The following is a 23,168-nucleotide window of genomic DNA, read 5'->3' as shown; positions in this document are numbered from 1 at the left end:
AATGTCCTCACTTTGTAAAAATGTCCTCACTTTGATAGTTAAATGCAGAAAATGGTACTCATCATGTAGCAAGTACAAGAACACACACACACACACACACACACACACACACACACACACACACACACACACACACACACACACACACACACACACACACTCTCTCTCTTACCACTGGCTGTAGGGAGACATGGCATGACACTGAACGAATGTGGAAAACGCCTCCATTTGGGGCCGTCCACACCAGGAGGAGCTCCAGGCCTTGCCCGCCGGAGGTGCCGGCACCCAGACCCCCCCGACCCCGACAGACATGGGGACCCCACACCGAGGTGGGGAGCCTCCCAACCAGCCGAGCCGACGGGACCAGCGGCCCACACCCCCAGCAGAAGACCAGACCCAGTGTGGAGAACCCCCTGAGGAAACACTGGAGTTAAACGAATAAATAAATAAATAAGTAAAACAAACAAACAAACAAATAAATGTATAAATAAGTAAAGGATGGAAAATAGAAACAGTAAAATACCTAAGATAATAAATAAGTAATGATAATAACATAAGAAGGCTTAAAAGGTCAGTTAAAAGCCTGATTAAAAAGGTGAGTCTTTAACCTTCTTTTAAAAACATCGACACTCTCTGCAGTCCTTAGGTTCTCCGGCAGGCTGTTCCAGAGGCGGGGGCCATAGTGGCTAAATGCCGCCTCGCCGTGGGTTTTGGTTCTGGCTTGTGGTATAATTAAAAGCCAGAGGACAGAGGACCTCAGGGTCCGCGAGGGTCGGTATGTTAAAAGGAGATCGGACGAATAAGAAGGCGCAAGGCCGTTAAGGCATTTAAAAACTAATAAAAGAACCTTAAAATCGATCCTGGAGCGGATGGGGAGCCAATGCAGCGACTTTAAAACTGGTGTAATGTGTTCCCGCCCTCTGGTCTTTGTCAGCACACGTGCAGCTGAGTTTTGCAGTAACTGTAGATTTAAAATGCTCTTTTTGAGAAGACCAGAGAGCAGGGCATTACAATAGTCTAAACGAGAAGAGATAAAAGCATGCATTAGCACCTCCATGCTGGCCTGAGAGAGAAACGGGTGGACTCTGGCTATGTTCTTTTTTTTTTTTTTTTTTTGTCCTGTCCGGCAACAGAGCAGGCAGAATGGGGATCTGGCCGCTGCATTATGCCATACAAGTTTGCTTTTCCAAGGGGAGTTTATAAGTATAAGACTCCCCTTGATACTGTACAGTAATTTATTATGTGGACAGCCGCACCCCCAAAGACCAGCAGGCCCCCAGCCCGCAGCTAGCCACAGACCCCTCGCCCACGGGATACCACCCCCTCCCGCCCCGCCCCGGCGGCAACCAGAAAACGGGGATGTGAAGAACCCCATTACCCTCACCTCCCCTGCACATGAGTGTTGGTGAGATCTGTGTTGTTTGCAATTAAAATTGGGGAGTAGTAGCTAAGCCGTGCCGGGAGCGGGGTCAACGGGAGGTCCCGCCTACCCGAGCAACCCCGCCCACCTTACACAGCATGCTGTGTCTCCCAGATGCAGTGTGTGTTATCAGTATTTTGCTGTCTTTAGTGACTAAGTGCAATTAAAACTTGAGAGGTGAGCCACCAGAGGGTGCAGTGGATGGGGCCACTTAGATGGCCCCCACCACCACACCCAGCACAATGAGCACACCTCCCATAACCTTGCATGTGTGTGAAAGTGAGCAGAGGAAGTGAGGGGTCCAGGGATGAGGTCTGTAGGGAAGAAAACTTCCCCCCAGAGGGCGAGCCACTAAGGGCAATAGGCACCCCCGTTTCCCAGGCGCCCTCCAGCGCAGGACGAGCCAGGAGCAGCCGCCACCAAGACCGGGGCCCACAGCAACCACAGCCAGAGACCCGCCGACCAAAGAGGCACGCAGCCGCCACACATCAGTAGGTGGAAAGGCGAGGGAGGACAGAGGGCAGCAGAAGAGCCCAACCCAGGGCCCACCATCCCCACCGCCTCTGGCTATGTTCTTAAGATGACAAAAACCTATCTTTGTTATGTTTTTAATATGCGGGATAAAATCCAGCTCAGAGTCAAAAATAACGCCCAGGTTTTTTACAAATTCTGCTGGTTTAAAATCTTGTAATTTTGGTAAAAGTTTCTCTCTCTGACCTTCAGGACCTATAAACTGGTGATTTTTTTTCTCAATTAATCAATTAGTTGTTTGGTTTATAAAATGTTCAGAAGTGGTGAAAAAAGTCAGTGTTCCCAAAAGATTACCTCCTCAGTTGTCTTTCTTTGACAATAATTCAGGGATACTCAGTTTACTGTCAGAGGAATAACAACACCAGAGAGTGTTCCATTTTATGACACTCCTAGCAGAACATTTTGATTATGATTTTTTTGCTTAAAGAATGATTCAAACCAAATAATATGAAAAAAATATTATTTTCTTTTCTTGATGAAACAAAACAAAGTGAAAGGTGTTCAGATCCTATGAGCTGGAGTGCAGAGTCAACACCAAACCAACTGGATGTTGTTCAGATATGGAGTTTATTGTATCCCTTGCTGTAGCTTTGACTTGGGCCACACATTATTTGGACAAAATATGACACTTGTATATTTAAAGCACTGTGGTGTTTCATTTACCACGAGTTTAATAAATGCAATCTTTTAACGAAGCTAAATGTAATTTTCCTATCGTCACAGGACTGTGCATCCTCCCATCATGTTCTGCTCAGTTTTACCATGTTGTTAAAGCTGCAATGACCTGGACTGATGCCCAGAGTTACTGCAGAGAGAAGTACACAGACCTGGTTACTATAAACAGCATGGAAGACATGGTCAGGCTGAGGGACCAACTGGGGGGTAAAGATGATGATCAGTTCTGGATCGGTCTCTATGGTGATCTTAACAACTGGAAGTGGTCTCTGGAAAAGGAGGGAAATGAAGAAGGGCAGGCTGAGTACAGTGTGTGGTATCCTGGTCAACCTAATATGTACTCAGGAGTCCTTGCCTGTGGTAACACAGACACCAGTGGAACTTGGTCAGACAGCTCTTGTTATAACGGTCTGCCTTTCATCTGCTACAATGGTAAGATAATCACAACAAACAAAACAAGCACGCATGAACATCTCTGTCACCTGAGTAACATCGGTTCACAAGAATTCCCAAAAGTAATTATTATGATTCATTTTAAAACATTTTTTTGTTCCTTTGTGACATGCAAGATAATACTGAACAAGTCAGAATGTGTGAGCTTTCCTTCAAGCCATCCACTCTCTTTATGCTATCAGCAGTTCAATCACTTTGTTTTAAAGCCAAATAGTGAACAATTTGCCAGCTAACGTCTTTACCTGAACCAACTATTTGTTTATGTTAATATATTCATGTTGCATCATAAGTTTGTCACATTTTCTCTCTTTCTCTGTGAGTGTATAAATCAGAAGGGCTTCAGGCGATGAAAATAGAATCTCTAAACCTGTGTGGGAATACTCACATTGCCAAACTCACTTAAAAAGGGAAAATATCCTGATCTGAGACTGTTACCTGTTTTTTTTAATCACCTCATTAGAAACCACAGGGACATTTCACTGTGACTCAAATAATTGTGACTGGAGTAAATGAGGAGGTGAAGTAACATATTTTTAAAGCCACAAAAATAAAAAGGGATCAGCTGATTAACAGGTCTGTGAGTCAATTTTTTTTTTTTAATTTTCAAAAATGTGCTCTTTTGGCTCTGATTCAGCCTCCTCTGTCTGTAGACACCACCCTGTAGCTACAAGCAACATCCCTCCCATAGCGCTATCTTATTGGTCACACATCAGTGATGGCCTATAGACACTGAAGGCTACTGTACCGCAGATGGACACAAACAAGCTTGTTTGTAGACTGAATTAGCTCCAGTGAGAGGAGCTGTGGTTTGGAGGTGAAGCAGCAGATCCTGTCAAAACTGCAATAAATTGTACCATCCTGTGATTTACTTCACTGATGACAAACACGCCCAGTTTCACAGTGAAACTGAAATGATGTAGCTAAACCTTTGACTAACATTGATGTCAGTGCAAATGGAACTTATTTTATCTACCTTTGCTGATGAGGTTGGGCTGAGGCTATCATTTACTAACAGACTAGGATATTAATTTTCATTGCAAATCTATATCGGCTCTAAATGTTGATCTCCTTAACTAGTTTTCTGCATCGGCTCCGAATAAACAATGCCAGTTGACCCTAAATTCGACTGCTATATTTGTTGCTTTAGTGTAACTATGACTGTACAGGTCTTCCATTTGAACCTAAACCCTTGCTGTAAAATGTACTGTAGTGTTGATCAGTACTGAATGAACACATTAGACTGTGCAGTTAAATTTGGTAAATACTAGACCTGCTAAACATCAACACAATACTAGAAGCATGCTATGATACACATCATGACTTTTATTTTTTAGAATTTTCACAGACTAAATACATCTATGTGAGCACACCAATGAACTGGACCAATGCTCAGAGGTACTGCAGGGAGCGCTACACAGACCTGGCCAGTATGAGGAATGAATCTGAGTGGAACGAAATGAAGACGCTGGTGAAGAAACATGCATGGATGGGCCTGTACAGAGTGGCGTGGAAGTGGTCTGATGCTCAGATCATGGACATCACTTCATTCCAAAAATGGAGCACGAAACAGCCCACGAAAATCAATCATCACTGTGTGACCACGACTCACAGTGGATGGAGTGCACGGCCTTGTAGCGACAAATATGCTTTTGTCTGCAGGGGTGAGTGACAATCAGCTATTCAGTTTTCAAAATAATGGACACAAAGCATTATTGTGCCTGCATAAACATGTCATCATTGTAAAATTCAATCACTGTTGATTCAGTGAGGAAACAGGTGAGACTGAAGGTGATGCTGAAAACATCAGACTCCTCTGTGGACCTGGAAGACATGCAGGATGCTATCTTGGAGCAGGTATGGATGCTTGACTGGAACAAAAGATGAACTGATTTTGTTTTTTTCTGGAGGCCGCCCACATCGCTCAAGTAGTTGAGCGGGCGACCCATTAACAGGAGCCATAGTCCCCAATGCAGCGGCTTGGGTTTGATTCCAGCTCACAGCCCTTTGCTGCAGGTTTTTCCCCCATTCTTCTCCCTACTTTCCTGTTTGCCTCTCTACTAAACACTATCCAAAAACGGCAAAAAAAAAAAAAAGATCAGTTGATTCTTTGATGTTTCAGGCATTTCAACTATGAGATGGACTGCCATTAAATTTGATGGGGGTATTTGTGTCCCATCCTAGCTATACTGTTGTTTATTTGTGTTGCTGATACTTCTGTTGTAAGGTGCCACACTCCTAAAGTTTAAATTCTGACAGTTGTGCTCAATGTTTCTTCATAGTTCAACCAGAGACTGAAGGACCATGGCAGGAGTGAACATGTCAAGCTGAAGTGGATGAAGCAGCCTGATGGAAAGATCTTTCAATTAAAAGAAAGTGAGGAGAAGAAAAAAGAAAAATGAGACAAATGAAAAAAGCTGCTTTCACAAACAATGTTAATTTCATGCCTCAAACAGAATTGAGGATGTTATTAGTGATTTAGAAAGAATGTTGGCCTAAATGTTAGAAGGATCTTTACCCTGGTGGCTCCTGATGAGAAGCAGAAGATCTCTAAAATATCCAAGTGTCTTCAATTCAGATTTCTTTTTTGGCTTTTTTTCAAAATTATTATAAGTGAACTCTCTTTCACTTAAATGTTGGTAATTTTAAGTGAAAGCACATTAAACATTACTTAATATTTATTGCTGTCAAATAGTTTGAGATGCTGTTTAATATTAACTGCTTATATATCTTTTACTGGTTCATATAATTATCAAACTGTTTCTTAATTTGGGCTACACAGTAGAGTAGTGGTTAGCACTTTCACCTTGCATCAAGAAGATCCCCGGTTCAAATCCCGGCCTGGGATCTTTCTGCATGGAGTTTGCGTGTGTGGGCTTTCTCAGTGTGTTTTGCCTCAGTCCAAAACATGCTGAGGTTAATTGAGTACTCTAAATTGCCCGTAGGTGTGAATGTGAGTGTGATTGTCTATCTGTATATGTAGCCCTGTGACAGACTGGTGACCTGTCCAGGGTGTCCCCTGCCTTCACCCGAGTCAGCTGGGATAGGCTCCAGCACCCCCCGTGACCCTAGTGAGGATAAAGCGGTGTATAGAGAATGGATGGATGTTTCTTAATTTTACTGCTATGTAAACTTATGTTTTGATTGTGATTCCTTTTTCTGTTATTAGAAACTTGTAATTGTGTGATTCTTCTTTTTCATTTATAAGGTAAATGTGTTCACTTGCAGCATGAATCTGCTCTGATGGTAACTGACTCCAGCAGATGATTGGTAAACAGAGGTGGGATATCTTCAGTGATATGTACAATAATAAATCAGCAACATTACATTACATACACTATTACATACTGTATGCTATCATTGTAAAAACATCAATTTAGGTTATGTTCTTTGGTATTAAGAGCTGTTTTTGGTTGTTTATTTGTGCTAAAACTAATTTTCAGAGCTCACTTTAAAGGCCCACTGAAACCATACTGTTAATTTTCAAAACCAGACTTAAATCAGATTTTATAATAATTCTTATTTTTTAGGTTTTCGCAGTGTTACATTAGTTGGTCAATTTCAAATCAGCCTCAGTTATTTATCTTGTTCAATCAGAGCTTAAAATAAGAGTTCAAACTTTTTACTCAAAATGTTGAGTTGACTTGACACAAAAAACTAAACACTTTGGGATTCATTTAGTATGAACTGAAATTCTTGTGAAAGTGATCTATTTTCATGTTTGACTTCAGTTACACAGTGGAAATTTGAAATGTGTCTCAGATTAGTCAGATTTCATTTCTATGTTGCTGTAAAACATTAAAACTATGACGATGAAAAATCCAACAGAAAATGCCAATTACAAGGATGTACAGTTTGGAAAGTCTAAGTTACTTTGACAACAATTATGTAAAGGTAGCTGACTAGGAGATTTAAATGGAATTCAGCCTGAAGAAAGTTAAATAACCTGAATAAAGACGGACAAATTCAAATGAGCTGCCTCAAAGTTTCCTCATTTTTACACTGAAAGAATTCACAGTTTCTCTCTAACCTATTAAGTTTTTGTTTACTGTGTTATCTTTCATCTAACACCACTCTCTGACCACATTTTCCACCCGTACACAACCTGATTCCAAAGACAGGCCTTTTTTGACCTTTTGTGAAGGAGACTAATTGTCATATAGAATGGACATGCAAAGACAAAAGCCTTTCATGGGGACTGTTGTTACAATCATGGTTGCAAAACCTGCATTTTGTTCGAAATGTTAACTTTGCATCTGGAGGAAATGCTGACACTCTACTTACTGCAAGTACTAAAGTAGTAATATTGTAACTTTGGGAGCTCCTTTGTGAAATCAGGCATCATCATCTTTGTCATCCTTGTTTGAAAAAAAAAACAAACAAGAGAATAAACTGCATAACTTTACATCATCTGCATGATGTGTGTGTCAGAAAGAAAGAGAAAGTGTGTGTGTTTTTTAAAGAAAGCATTTTCTCCATATTTTCATCAATATTCAGTAGCTCTTTGGTGAACATGAATCTGTCTCCATTAAAACCTCAGAAAGCTGTAGCTATGGGATCAACACGTCATCTACAGTTAAAAGTTCCAGATTAACATTTTTATTATTTAGACATGGGCTGGCTAAGCAAGGCTATTAATGTTGTTTTGGTGAGGAGGTTGACAATGGAACTTGATGAACATTAAAATCCAGTGGGAAAAACCTGTACATCCATCCATCATCTATACATCACTTAATCCTCGTGGCAGGACGGCCCAGTCCGTCTCCTCTCATGCTGTTGAGTGTATTTAGGCAGGGATATTCATCTAAGGTTTTGATTTCTTAGTCAACCAAAGATGTCTTAACTGATTCTTATGTAATTTTCCCCGTAGAATCCAATTCTGCCTCATACATTTTTGTATCATGCATATTGATTCAGTTAATTAGCATTTTTGCATAAATTAGTGTTCAAACTAAATTTCTTCAAAATGCAGCTGTATTTCACATAATAAATGGCAAATTTTCATATTTCTGTATTTATTTGAACTTAAAACTTCAATTTTTATGTCAATATGTGATGCAAAATTGATATAAAGAGGTAATTTGCATATATTATGTTAACCGATTCTTCAAATATGCCACTCAAAGGAATGCATTACAATGTCTTTGAATTTGATATCCATATGTTTAATTTTTTAAAATAAAATTGTTGTAAACATAAACAGATGCTAATCAAAACATATATTTATCACATATTCAGCAAAATGTGGTATTTATGGTACTTAATTTGCATATTGTCAATGACATAAACTCCTGTGTGTCCAGAAAAAAATTCCAAAGTAAGTCGGTTGCTTACACAGTCTGCTACCTGAGAGCCCAGTCTGAATCTTTGATCAACTTTCTTCCACTTTACATGCTCATGAAGAGGTAAATTAGAAATGTAGCATAAATTATGCAAATATTGCATTATGTAACAACATACATGGTTAATACGAATGCAAAGTGGAATGTTTATGTGAATGTAACAATGATGTTTCTTTAGTTTAGATGCACATACATCTGCAAACAGGAGTTTACAATATGTGCCAGTATATTATGCACTCAGGCTGGTAATTTTTAAAAGTTAAAATTAGTTTAATAATAAAATTTTGTTATACTACATTATGAAAAGAGTGCTGCAAGCAGATAGTCGTGTGTATGTTTTGATTTATTGATAAAACTTAGATCTACATTGCTGGTGGTTTAAAAAATATGTACATGAACTTTTATGATGTTCATAGATTTAAATATTTATTTTGCATTACAGGAAGAATGAATCACGGTAACTGTTGCATTGTTGAAGTTGCTTGATTTCTTGTTCTGTTTGATTTTTTTGTATTTAATGCATTTAAATGATGTTAAGATATTTAAGAATAGGTCTAATGCTGACATAATTATTATATCACACAAGTTTATTGTTGAATTCCGGTAACGTTTTAAATATATAAGATAATATAAGATATGATCAACTGAGAAAATGATAGTCTGTACACAATAAATCCTGCTTTTAAAAATTGTGACTGGTACATTAAATTGATGAGTAGAATGCCCATTTTCTTGTAGATTAAATCAGATAATATAGCATCCATTCAGCAAAATGTCATCAAAACCTATCTCTCCTGTGATAGACTGGTGACCTGTCCTGGGTGTCTCCTGCCTTCACTCTAAGTCAGATGGGATAGACTCCAGCCCCCAACGATCCTAATGAGGATTAAGTGATGTATAGATGATGGATGGATGTACAGGTTTTTCCCACTGGATTTTAATGTTCATCAAGTTCCATTGTCAACCTCCTCACCAAAACAACATTAACTAAATAATAGCCTTGCTTAGCCAGCCCATGTCTAAATAATAAAAATGTTAGTCTGGAACTTTTAACTGTAGATGACGTGTTGATCCCATTGCTACAGCTTTCTGTGGTTTTAATGGAGACAGATTCATGTTCACCAAAGAGCTACTGAATATTGATGAAAATATGGAGAAAATGTTCTCTTTTAAAAAACATACACACACACTTTCTCTTTCTTTCTTTCTGACACACACATCATGCAGATTATGTAAAGTTATGCAGTTTATTCTCTTGTTTGTTTTTTCAAACAAGGATGACAAAGATGATGATGCCTTATTTCACAAAGGAGCTCCCAAAGCCCAAAGTTGCAATATTACTACTTTAGTACTTGCAGTAAGTAGAGTGTCAGCTTTTCTTCCAGATGCAAAGTTAACATTTAGAACAAAATGCAGGTTTTGCAACCACGATTGTAACAACAGTCCCCATGAAAGGCTTTTGTCTTTGCATGTCCATTCTATATGACAATTAGTCTCCTTAACAAAAGGTCAAAAAAGGCCTGTCTTTGGAATCAGGTTGTGTTTGAGTGGAAAATGTGGTCAGAGAGTGGTGTTAGATGAAAGATAACACAGTAAACAAAAACTTAATAGGTTAGAGAGAAACTGTGAATTCTTTCAGTATAAAAATGAGGAAACTTTGAGGCAGCTCATTTGAATTTGTCCGTCTTTATTCAGGTTATTTAACTTTCTTCAGGCTGAATTCCATTTAAATCTCCTAGTCAGCTACCTTTACATAATTGTTGTCAAAGTAACTTAGACTTTCCAAACTGTACATCCTTGTAATTGGCATTTTCTGTTGGATTTTTCATCGTCATAGTTTTAATGTTTTACAGCAACATAGAAATGAAATCTGACTAATCTGACACATTCTATCATGTAACTTAAGTCAAATATGAAAATAGATCACTTTCACAAGAATTTCAGTTCATACTAAATCAATCCTAAAGTGTTTAGTTTTTTGTGTCAAGTCAACTCAACATTTCAAGTAAAAAGTTTGAACTCAGAATTTTAAGCTCTAATCGAACAAGATAAATAACTGAGGCTGATTTGAAATTGACCAACTAATGTAACACTGTGAAAACCTAAAAAAGAAGAATTGGTTTAAAAATCTGATTTAAGTCTGGTTTTGAAAATTAACAGTATGGTTTCAGTGGGCCTTTAAAGTGAGCTCTGAAAATTAGTTTTAGCACAAATAAACAACCAAAAACAGCTCTTAACACCAAAGAACACATTTACCTTATAAATGAAAAAGAAAAATCACCCAATTACAAATTTCTAATAAGAGAAAGAAGAATAATTTTAAAAACATAAGTTTACATAGCAGTAAAATTAGGAAACATTTCTGTAATTATATGAACCACTAAAACATTTATGCAGTGGAATATTAAAACATCTTAAACTATTTGACAACAATAAATATTAAGTAATGTAAAATGTGCTTTCACCTAAAATTGCAAACTTTTTCTAAAGTGAAAGAGAGTTCACTTATACTCATTTTGAAAGAAAAAAAAAACTGCAAAGAACTCTGAATTGAAGACACTTGGATATTTTAGAGATCTTCTGCTCCTCATCAGGAGCCACCAGGGTAAAGATCCTTCTAACATTTAGACCAACATTCTTTCATAAATCACTAATAACATCCTCAATTCTTCTGGAGGCATGAAATTAACATTGTTTGTGAAAGCAGCTTTTTTCATTTGTCACATTTTTCTTTTTTCTTCTCCTCACTTTCTTTTAATTGAAAGATCTTTCCATCAGGCTGCTTCATCCACTTCAGCTTGACATGTTCACTCCTGCCATGGTCCTTCAGTCTCTGGCAGAACTACGAAGAAACATTGAGCACAACTGTCAGAATTTAAACTTTAGGAGTGTGGCACCTTACAACAGAAGTATCAGCAACACAAGTATGGGACACAAATACCCCCATCAAATTCAATGGCAGTCCATCTCTTAGTTGAAATGCCTCAAATATCAATAAATCAGTTCATCTTTTGTTCCAGTCAAGCATCCATACCTGCTCCAAGATAGCATCCTGCATGTCTTCCAGGTCCACAGAGGAGTCTGATGTTTTCAGCATCACCTTCAGTCTCACCTGTTTCCTCACTGAATCAACAGTGATTCAATTTTACAATGACGACATGTTTATGCAGGCACAATAATGCTTTGTGTCCATTATTTTGAAAACTGAATAGCTGATTGTCACTCACCCCTGCAGACAAAAGCATATTTGTCGCTACAAGGCCGTGCACTCCATCCACTGTGAGTCGTGGTCACACAGTGATGTTCGATTTTCGTGGGCTGGTTCGTGCTCCATTTTTGGAATGAAGTGATGTCCATGATCTGACCATCAGACCACTTCCACGCCACTCTGTACAGGCCGATCCATGCAAAGGTCTCCACCAGCGTCTTCATTTCGTTCCTCTCAGATTCATTCCTCATACTGGCCAGGTCTGTGTAGCGCTCCCTGCAGTACCTCTGAGCATTGGTCCAGTTCATTGGTGTGGTCACATAGATGTATTTAGTCTGTGAAAATTCTAAAAAAAATAAGTCATGATGTGTATCATAGCATGCTTCTAGTATTGTGTTGATGTTTAGCAGGTCTAGTATTTACCAAATTTAACTGCACAGTCTAATGTGTTCATTCAGTACTGATCAACACTACAGTACATGATACAGCAAGGGTTTAGGTTCAAATGGAAGACCTGTACAGTCATAGTTACACTAAAGCAATAATTATAATGTGGTTAAGGTTATGGAGCAGTGGAATTTAGGGTCGACTGGTATCTTTATTCTGAGCTGATGCAGAAAACTATTAAGGTGACCAATATTTGGAGCTGATATGGATTTGCAATGAAAATTAATATCCTAGTCTATTAGTAATTGATGGGGCTGCACAGTGGATAGTGGTTAGCACTTTCGTCTTGCAGCAAGAGGTCAGCCGCGGATACCCGTATCAGAGAATTTAGAGAGTCGGATGCCATCTGCCAGGTCTGGGATCGAAACCAGTTCAAATCACATCATGATCAAAGTTTGTGTTCAACATTTACGGTAATTACTGTGTGTACAAATGCTGAATTGATTTGAGTAAAAACATTTAAGCATTATTAATCTGTAACTACACAGTCATGCAAAAATATTTGCATCTCAAAATAAATAAGGCATATGAAGGTATATATTGTGCTTAAATTATGTTATAACTACTGCCGAGTAATTCTGTTACCGTATAATTCAATAATCATAATATGAATAAGGTTTAAAGAACAAAATACAGGCTAGTTAAGCATAACATACAGCTAAAACACAATAGAAATATGACATGTATTCTGTAAGAGTATATCAAAATTAACATGTGTGGATTGCAAAGTTTGTTTACACTCTTAGAAACAGGAAAATATTTTTGCTGTCCCAAAATCAATAATACCAGGGGTGGAAAGAGTACAAAAAATATTGTGGTTATGTAAAAGTATGGTTATTGTTATGCTTCTATTCTGTGTAAAAAGAAAACTTGGCTCTACATAAAGCCACACAGGTAATGGTAAGGCTTTCTTTATAAAAGTTTTCCTACAGTACTGAGAATATTTAAACTTTTCTGTGTTTTAAATAGTTTAATTTAAATACTTAAATACATTTATTTCAAAATTAAGTATTATATGGTAAAAACAGTAATAATAATATTATCTGGCCCAAAAAAATACCACAGGGTAGCAGTTTGTCCTGTTACAGTAAATTTAATCACATTATTTAAAATATTCCATTTGAAGACATAATATTGGATATCCACATACAAAAAATAATGTCCTGATAGATACTGCCTCAGTAAAACTGTAAATGTATTTTTTACACTCAATGTGTTTAATTTACTGTAAATTACACAAAAATTGAGAACATTTCTTAAGATTAATCAGATATTGAGTATCAACTTGTGTTGTTTCATATCAAGTATTGTTTCAGCATTGAGTCGCTCAAATATAAATCTAATATTAACGCTTAACTCATTTGGTAATTTGGTAACACTAGTTAATGGAAAACATTGCTCGGTTAAGCTATTTTTTTTTTCACATTTTTAAGATGGCAAATGTCATTGAGTACAATATCCCCCTAGTAAAAGTCACATTTCTCTTTTAAAAACTGTTACAAATCTTACAAAATACATACAAAAACCCGACACAATTACAGTAACTTAAAGTCATGTAGATCGTCGAAATCAATTCCAGTCATACTCAGAGTTAAAATCAACAGATTACATGATTACATGGTGCAGACTGGCAATCATACAGTAAGAAGTGGGGGCTTTTTTTAGCGCTACCAAAAAGTAGAGTGCCTGTATAACCAGAGTGGCGACATGACGGGTCCAAAAAATTTTGGTCACATGATGTACAGGCGCCATTTTGTTTCCAATTCATGAACGCCGGGTTTTCCTTTTAACGTTGTTTACACCGCAGAGAGTAATTCTAGGTCTTTTTTCACTTCCTAAATACCTGAAAAATGACGGGCTGTTGTGCCTTTGGGTGCACAAATCGATTGGAGAAGGGATTCCACATGTTTAGGTTTCCCAGTGATCCTGAAAGAAGGAAAGTGTGGGAAAATAAAGTCTGGAGAGTGGGATGGTAACCGACTTCATCATCATTTTTGTGCCAGGTTAGTCCCATGTATGTACTTTCATGTTATGATGTATGTGTGAATGACAGATAGAAAAGTTTGATGTGATTTTAGACAGTTGTGGTTATTTTGACTTTGATCATTTTCATGCATGGAGATGCATGAAATACGGGCTGCTGAAGTTTAACGGGTTACCCCGTTAAACTTCAACCCCGTTAAACTTCAGCGGCCATATGTGCAAATGTATTTTGCTAAATTGACCGAAGCTGCAAACTCGATGATAGAAACATTATACACCCATGGAAAGCTTAGATTCTCATGAATCTGTCGGTATAAACCACTTTCAGATGTGATTACCACAGCGGGTAATATAAACACATTTGTCCAACAAACAGCAAATAATGTAAACAGCACAACTCACCTTTGAAGGCTCAAAACTAGTCACAGATGAAAATATTCCACAAAAACGGCCATAATCCAAGCTTAGGCATCCAGACAAAACAAGCCAGTATAATATTTTGTCCAAAACATGTATTGAAATCAGTAAGCAATCCAGAAATAGCTAGTTTTCGTGAATGTGCACCTCGCGCTGCGAGTCCCATATTGAGTGAATGGAAACAAAATGGCGTCAAATCCCCAGTTGTCGCCACTCAGGCACTCTACCAAAAACGGTGAAACAGCGCCCGCCAAATCTCCATAGTGGCCAAAAATATATTACAGCCGTACTGTAAGGAACTACCATGGAGAATGAATGGGAAAAGTTAAGGAAGTTGAGCTTAACTATACGCGAGGGCCGGTTTTACAATAGAGGCAAGGTAAGCTACTGCCTGGGGGCCCCTCCAACTGCAGGGGCCCCCAGACTGGCAGCCCACTCTCCATTCAGCTGGGAATCGGGGCCCTGTGGACAGTGATCCCCAGCCATTGCGTTTTTAAAAAGTAAATTTTTATGTTTAAATGGGAAACAAAGACAACAAACTAAAATACAAAGAAATAAAGTATCCGTGTAAACCCCTCCCATTTCTTTTAATAATGGACTATTCTGAGCTTCAAAAGGGAAAGACGGACGCGGACATGATAAAATACGCCGAACCATTTGTCCTGTATCATAGCTACATGTATGATGTTTGCAGCAAAAAAATAAAAATAAAAAACGCATGAAAATCTGTTTAATATTCAGAGTTAAGATGGATTAAATGCGCTGTCAAACAGCACTGAGTGGAGCGGCTGACCGGACCAAGATGGTGGCCCCACGTCTTGTCAGCCCCAATAGGCAGTAGCGGTCGATGCGGCGTCTACTCTTTATTATTTCTATGGTTGCTGTAACCATGAGGTGAACACTGTCTGCTACCTGCTGCTGGCCATCACATGATTGTGATCCTACTACAAATTGGCCGTGATTTATCAGCTGGAAATCATACAAGGAACAAATGGTTAAACTGTGAGGTGTTTCTGAGTCCCATCAATTCCTGCCGACCGCTACATATTTTAGCCACGCCATGTAGCAAACCCCAGCCAGACAGTTAAGTTCAGCCATCAGCCTTAGTTGAACACAAATTCACCTTTCTGTCCTTCCCTCATTTCTTCACCGTAACACCTTGTAACCGCTCAGTGGCGGTTCGAGCCTTATTGACTCCCTAGGCAAGTACCTTGCTGACGCGCCCCCCCCCCCACACACACACCCCCACACCCACACACCCCTCCCCTCAAAATAATAGAAAAAAGCTTTTAAAGCGAAAAGAACAATATATTTATTATGTTTTTATATTACTTGTACTTTAGTGCAGAACAAATATTTTGACAATAATAAATATAATAAATACTGTAAGCAATTCCAAGTTAAATACACTCTTTGAAAATAAGAAAATCACCACACTTCCCTTATCTCAATGTCTAAAGCAAACATAAGGGTGTTTTCAAGTATTAAAACAACAAATAGAACCAAGTACAGTAGTTGAACTGTATCTAAAAATGTTTTCGTCTTGCCTTCATGCGAGCAAAGTCATCAATTATCTTGTCATATGTTAGTTTCTCAGCAATGGTGTGGTTAATGCTTCTCACTGCCAAACCAGAAAGCTGATCTCACTCAGGAGGCGGACTGTACCAAATAACGAACATCTTATTGTCTGTAAATGGAAACAAGGTGTATGTGTGAGAATAGCTTTTTTTCTTTTTGTTAGGTGGAATGTGTGAAAAAAGCTTTATCGAAGTAGTCTGATATGTAGCTACTAAGTGGGCTCTTAGTAAGGCTTTGAATTAGTACAGCCACCAATTAACCTGGGTCAGTCACCGGTAAACTCGCACCCCTCTCGCCTTTCCTGATTTGGTATATTCCACTGTCCATTTGTTAGCAGAGGGCGCACCTCTGAGTCTTGACCTGAAGAGGGCGCCATTTGTTATGCCATCAGAGTGTGAATGGATGCTTACTTAGCTGCGTGCTTATGAAGGGAATTGTATTTAATGATTTTTTTTCCCCCTTCATCATGCCTCCCCCTTGAGTTTTCCGCCCAAGGCGGCCACCTAGTTGGCTTGTGCAAAAAACCGCCACTGTAACCACTAGGTGCTTATAAGTTTAAACACATCCTTTACTAGACAGCAACAGCGTGGAACCGTTTTCTGTCATCTTTATGTGAATTTTCGGACTTTTCCACAGCGTCTTTGTCATGTCAAGAAGAAACTGCTTTTTAGACAACACTTCCTGTGCCACTGGAATGGTGACGAAATAAAAGCCTGCAACATTAAAATACGTCTTCAAAATAAAAGCATTGATGGAACGGTTATTTTAACATGAGCGTGCCAAAAGTGATGACCTGATCAACTCACCTTCATAAGTGTAATTTACACGCAGTTTGGTATCCATACATAACATGCACATGCATAATACATCCCTGTGCTCAGCACAAGGTCATTTTTTATTACAGATTTCATCTGTTGTAAATAATACGTTAACTCAGCAACCTTGGTGGAGTACTGCGCTCTGAGTGTTTTTCTAGTTTCAATTTGCAGACCATGAAGAGAAGTCAAGACATCTCTTCTTACTTCAAGAAGAAAATTAGCACAGGAGGTGAGAGAGAGCCAACGGTCGAGCAGCAGAGGCATAGTGATGAGGAAGAAGGAAGGGAGCAAATTAACTCAAAATGTTAACTGTACTGTTATTAGTCTATGCACATTAGATCATTAATAACATTAAAGCTGCTGTCCGGAGTTTGAATCGCAGCGTCTCCCAAAACACTGTTGGTCCCACCCTCCGTCCCTCTGATTTCGCACCTTTATTTGTGCACGCGCGCAGTACATGAGAGGAGTGCCCGGAGTGCTGCAGCATCTTGCCTGTTTTGCTGTTTTCCCCTCTTCTACATTTAGTACATTTAGTAAATAATAAAGGAATTACGTTAGAATGCTGTATTGAGTCTAACTTGTCCTAATACCAAAATAACATGAATCTGCTAGGACGAACGAGTAAAGTTTCAATATGTGATTACACTCGTGTATCCCTCTCGATTACGTTGTTTATCAAACTTAGTGCATTTACGCGTGTATATGTGTTACATTGTTTATTTATTTCTATCTAGAGTTCAGAATTGCATGACTCCTCTGACGAAGAGTATGTCCCAGACGCCCCAACATCTTCCTCCAGCGGTCGGGCATCTAAACGAAGCCGTCAGGCGGGCTATGGAGACCGTGGTCGGGGAGCGAGGCGAGCACCCCGAGCCAAAAAACGTCCTGCAGTCTCTTGGCCTGACAAGCCGTGGGATTGGTAACTTTTCTGGAAGTTGCTGATCCCTGATGCTCTCTCCTCCACAAGCAAAACAAATGTGCGCACGGTTGCGTAGTGCGTAGCTCTCCCACACCTCTGCATGGGCTTGCTTGCTGTGCGTGTAACCGTTGATTGACAGCATGACAAAGCTGAAGCTCGAACTTGATTGGTCGGCAGCAACCGGCGCTTTTTGGAATAACATGGGGGTCTATGAGAGGAAGGCGGAGCTCAGGAATAAATTTTCATATCGCGTTATACTAACTTTATATTATAGTATTGAACTAGACTAACACATTTAAGCTTTGTTAAAAAATGATACATAAATTGAAATCAAACGGAACTCCGGACAGCAGCTTTAAATATAACATAAGACAAATTTATCAATAGGCGCTTCCTCAAGTCTTTCTGATAGTTTTCTGCTAGCCTACATACTACAGTATTATTTTTTTAAAAAGACAGTAATAATAGTACTAGTAAAATAAAATTCCTGAAATTATGACTTTCAGTTTTGGTGTGCCACCCCAAGATTTTAAGTGGCACCACCTGGCCACCCCTATGAAAAAATTCTGCAGGCGCCACTGAAAGCAGTGGGGAGACAGTAGCAGTAAGGATAGAGACACATGGACATCCAGGGAGAGAGAAGCAGAAGAAGACAACAGCATTAAAAGAGGAACAAAGCAGCAGGGAGACAGTAACAGTAAGGATAGAGACACTTTCCCCCACTCCTTCATTCACAAACCCTTGTTTTCTCTCTTTGATTCCAACACATTTTCTCTCTCATACACATACATTCATTCACACACTCTCACTCTCTTTGTCTCTGTCTCTCTCTACACATTGCTGTGATTGATATTATTGATATTATTATTGTATTATTACAATATTGTGTTATTATTATTTTGTTATTATTATTTATTGTTCAGTTACAGTTACAGTTACAGTTACAGATAAAATGGGACTTATTGACTCACTCACAAATTCTCTGTCACGCTGCTTAACTATTTAAAAAAAATAAATATTTCGCATTTTGGCATACAACGGGATGGAATCTGAATTGTATTTCTCACATTTTAAAAGGTCCTTGTTAAAAGTAAGGATTTGAAGGGCCCCCCTAGCTAAATTCGCCTTGGGCCCCCAAATTGCTAAATCCGCCACTGCTCATCAGCAAAGGTAGATAAAATAAGTTTCATTTGCACTGACATCAATGTTAGTCAAAGGTTTAGCTACATCATTTCAGTGTAACTGTGAAACTGGACGTGTTTGTCATCAGTGAAGTAAATCACAGGATGGTACAATTTATTGCAGTTTTGACAGGATCTGCTGCTTCACCTCCAAACCACAGCTCCTCTCACTGGAGCTACTTCAGTCTACAAACAAGCTTGTTTGTGTCCATCTGCGGTACAGTAGCCTTCAGTGTCTATAGGCCATCACTGATGTGTGACCAATAAGAGGAGGCTGAATCAGAGCCAAAAGAGCACATTTTTGAAAATTAAAAAAAAAAAGACTCTCAGACCTGTTAATCAGCTGATCCCAAAGAAGAACTGCTGACTTTGAAATGACTAAAGTGATCAGCCCTCTCCAGTAATAAAATCCAGTGTTTTATCAAAACTATTTGGCTTTGAAACAAGGTGATTGAACTGCTTATAGCATAAAGAGAGTGGATAGCTTGAAGGAAAGCTCACACATTCTGATTTGTTCAGTATTATATTGCATGTCACAAAGGAATAACAAGATGTTTTAAAATGAATCATAATAATTACTTTTGGGAATTCTTGTGAACCGATGTTACTCAGGTGACAGAGATGTTCATGCGTGCTTGTTTTGTTTGTTGTGATTCTCTTACCATTGTAGCAGATGAAAGGCATGGCCCAATCACAATAGTAGTCTGACCAAGCTCCACTGGTGTCTGTGTTAACACAGGCAAGGACTCCTGAGTACATATTAGGTTGAGTAGGATACCACACACTGTACTCAGCCTGCCCTTCTTCATTTCCCTCCTTTTCCAGAGACCACTTCCAGTTGTTAAGATCACCATAGAGACCGATCCAGAACTGATCATCATCTTTACCCCCCAGTTGGTCCCTCAGCCTGACCATGTCTTCCATGCTGTTTATAGTAACCAGGTCTGTGTACTTCTCTCTGCAGTAACTCTGGGCATCAGTCCAGGTCATTGCAGCTTTAACAACGTGGTAAAACTGAGCAGAGCATGATGGGAGGATGCACAGTCCTGTGACGATAGGAAAATTACATTTAGCTTCGTTAAAAGATTGCATTCACTATACTTGTGGGTTAAATGAAACACCACAGTGCTTTAAATATACAAGTATTGTAGCTGTTGCACAGGATTCTGTTTCTTTGTAAAGATTTCCATGGTATTACAGAGAAAACGTTTGTTTTGAAATGTATGTGAATTCTCTGGATTATTATTGTCACCTAGTGGTCAAAGTGTGCGTTGCGCTTAGTGAACAGCATGCAGTGTTCACATGATCACCAGAAAAAAACTGTAGGCTGGCAGGAGCTACTGACAAAAACTGACGTGACAGTTTCACGAATCCCCGTGAGACCGTGTTGGATAGCAAGACAGGATAAAAATTATGCTTTTTAAGTGGAAATAATAAGAGGAAATGGAAAGACCCTAACCACTCCTGAATTTCTGGTCAGAATGCGCACTTGCTATGTCAATCAATCAATCAGAGTTTATTTCTATAGCACTTTCCATACAAAAGTAGCACAAAGTGCTTAACAAGTTAAAAACAAACAATAAAAAACAATAAAAAGACAATGCCCCACATCCCTCCCAAACCCTGCCCCACAACATACTTCCTAAGAACACACAGACATGCACACACAGACAGTCACACAGCCACGCACACACACACACACACACACACACACACACACACACACACACACACACACACACACACACACACACACACACACACACACACACACACTTTTGTAACAGAAATAATAGCGTCTATTGGCTGAGAGCAGAAGCACCAGAAAGAGGAAACACCATCAATGAGAGCCGCCCGCACCCGGGGCATCAGCGGGCCCCGTCAGGCCCAACAGGCCAGCTAGCTCCAGGGCCATTAGGCCCAGGCCCTGCCAAAGCCCCAGATGCAGACGGCTCCCCACCAAGGAAACACTGGAATCTAAAATAGACGTGTTAAAAATAACAGGTAAAACTAAAAATTGAAGAATAAAATAGCTACTAAAAGATAAAGGATAGTAAAATAGTAAATAAATAGTAAAATAAATGGTAAAATAGATAGGAAAATAAATACTAAAATAGTGAAATAATAATATAGTATACAAAATAATAAAATAAATGTATAAATAAAAGCAAAACCAGGGAATAAACAGTATAAATCAAGGCATTAAGATAAAATAAAAGCATTATGTAAAAGCCAGTTTAAAAAGGTGAGTCTTGAGCCTGCGTTTAAAAGTCTCTACGTTCTCTACAGCCCTCAGGTCCTCTGGCAGGCTGTTCCACAGGCGAGGGCCGTAATGTTGAAGAGCTGCCTCGCCATGTGTCACTGTATTTGCCTTGGGAATTGTTAAAAGGCCAGTGCCAGAGGACCTGAGGGTCCGTGAGGGTTCATAAGGTAAAAGTAGATCAGACAAATATGAAGGCCCAAGACCATTAATACATTTAAAAACTGTTAGAATAATTTTAAAATCTACCCTGAAGCACACAGGGAGCCAATGCAGTGATTTTAAAACTGGTGTAATGTGGTCCGGTCTATGTGACCGTAATTTTATTTTGTACTGATGTTTTGTTTAGGTTTGTGTTTTTATTTTGTGCTGACAAAGCACTTATGTTTGTATCATTGCTTTCTATTAGTTTTTCACGGTGTTTGCTGGTGAAGAGAAGATTTGCTGAGGCAAAGACAAGAATAAATACTGGTCAAACATCAGTCGGAGCGTAGCTTATCCATACCAGAAGAAAGACTTTGTGAGCAGTTATAAGTATTATATTTTCTTCACATTTATCATTTATAATGTATGTGGCCTTCTCTGCACGCTGCACTGAATTTCCGTAAAGTAGAAGTCAAGTCTACCTCATGCAAATGAGATAGTTTGCTTATATTCATTTTACAATAGATAGGTTTCACATGACGTCACACTTCCGGGTCCGCCATATTGTGTGGCGAGTGTTGAAATTGTTGTGGTCAGGAGTCAGCGAGCAAGATAAGTAGTTTGAAGTGGCCTGGGGGCACAAGTGGTTTATTGAGCAAGATAAATATAGTTTGCAGTGTGACTGGGCACAAGAATGGTTCACGCCTGTTGTGTCCACAACTGCCACAACAGGGCAGAAGGCCCAGTTAAACGGAGCCAAGGGTGAACAGACAAGGAAACTCAGCCGGCTGAGGCACCACACTTGGCAATTAGTATCTGTTTTTTAACCCGTACTATTAAAAAATTGTCATTTTCACTTTTACTTTGTATTCTTTCATTCAATTCATCTTCCATAAATACACTTTATTGTGGTAAAATAAACTTTTAGTGCATGAATTGCTTTGAAAACACAATTGAAATCTCGCAAACAGCCAAAAGTCTTACTTAAATTTGATTATTTTATTGAAAAAAAAAACATTTCGGGAGTTTTAATGTATGCCGAATGAAAGATAACAAATGTATAACTTAGACAATTGTGGAAATTAGGTGTTTCAACCGTTATTATTTGCTTTGACCTAAAGCAAAATAGCTGCTTCTCAAAGCAAGGATTCGCGTTGCCCCAACAGGACACCATACTGGGAGGTTAGCTCACATTAGCTTGATCCTAGCCAGACTCCACTGTTTATTCCAGTTAATTTAATTTAGATAGACCAATGATACACTAATCATTGGAAAAAAATCATTAGGTTCATTGTTAGTTAAATCGGCGACCTGAATTAATGCTGTTTTCAGATGAATTCTACACCAAACTGTGTTCAAAATCTCAGCAAAAAAAATCTGTCTGAAGTGCTACTTCCTCATATTATGAGCACAAACGGCTGAAACTTACTCAATTAACTCCAATTTCCTCTGATATCGGTCTTTTAAAGTGCTAGCAAGTGTGTCAATATACTTTTTCAGCTGAGTGGCAGCCAAAGCCAACAAATGAACTCACCAAAGTTTGCCACTCACCATGGCGCTGAGCTACTTACTGACCCGGAAGTGTGATGTCAGTGAAACCTATCTATTAATCGCATTTTTGTCAAATAGCAATATCTGACAAGATAAGCAAAGTTTTTCAATTCAAATAATTTTTGTTCGATGACTGAACTGATGAATAGACGTGTATGTAAAGTTTAACCCTATATTACCATTTGGATCATATTTGAAACATGAGTTTCTGAGACTACTATCTGATCAACATATTAAATAGTTA

The 23,168-nt window shown here is 38.8% G+C and overlaps 2 long non-coding RNA genes across 2 annotated transcripts; one reads left to right on the top strand and one right to left on the bottom strand.

Annotated features, from left to right (window-relative positions):
- Nucleotides 1–4,427: 4,427 nt before the first annotated feature.
- Nucleotides 4,428–7,041, top strand: LOC127536758 (uncharacterized). Its single transcript, XR_007945952.1, has 3 exons — nt 4,428–4,740; nt 4,845–4,933; nt 5,359–7,041. It is a non-coding gene; the product is annotated as an uncharacterized LOC127536758 (long non-coding RNA).
- A 3,053-nt stretch (nt 7,042–10,094) lies between these two features.
- LOC127536745 (uncharacterized) lies at nt 10,095–20,005 on the bottom strand. The gene is made up of 4 exons (XR_007945879.1): nt 19,632–20,005; nt 11,646–11,972; nt 11,453–11,541; nt 10,095–11,260 (listed from the first exon to the last, which is right to left on the bottom strand). It is a non-coding gene; the product is annotated as an uncharacterized LOC127536745 (long non-coding RNA).
- Between the last annotated feature and the right edge of the window lie 3,163 nt (nt 20,006–23,168).

Source organism: Acanthochromis polyacanthus, chromosome 13 (assembly GCF_021347895.1).
Source record: "Acanthochromis polyacanthus isolate Apoly-LR-REF ecotype Palm Island chromosome 13, KAUST_Apoly_ChrSc, whole genome shotgun sequence".
NCBI lineage: Eukaryota > Metazoa > Chordata > Actinopteri > Pomacentridae > Acanthochromis > Acanthochromis polyacanthus.
This window is presented reverse-complemented; position numbering and strand designations above follow the sequence as displayed.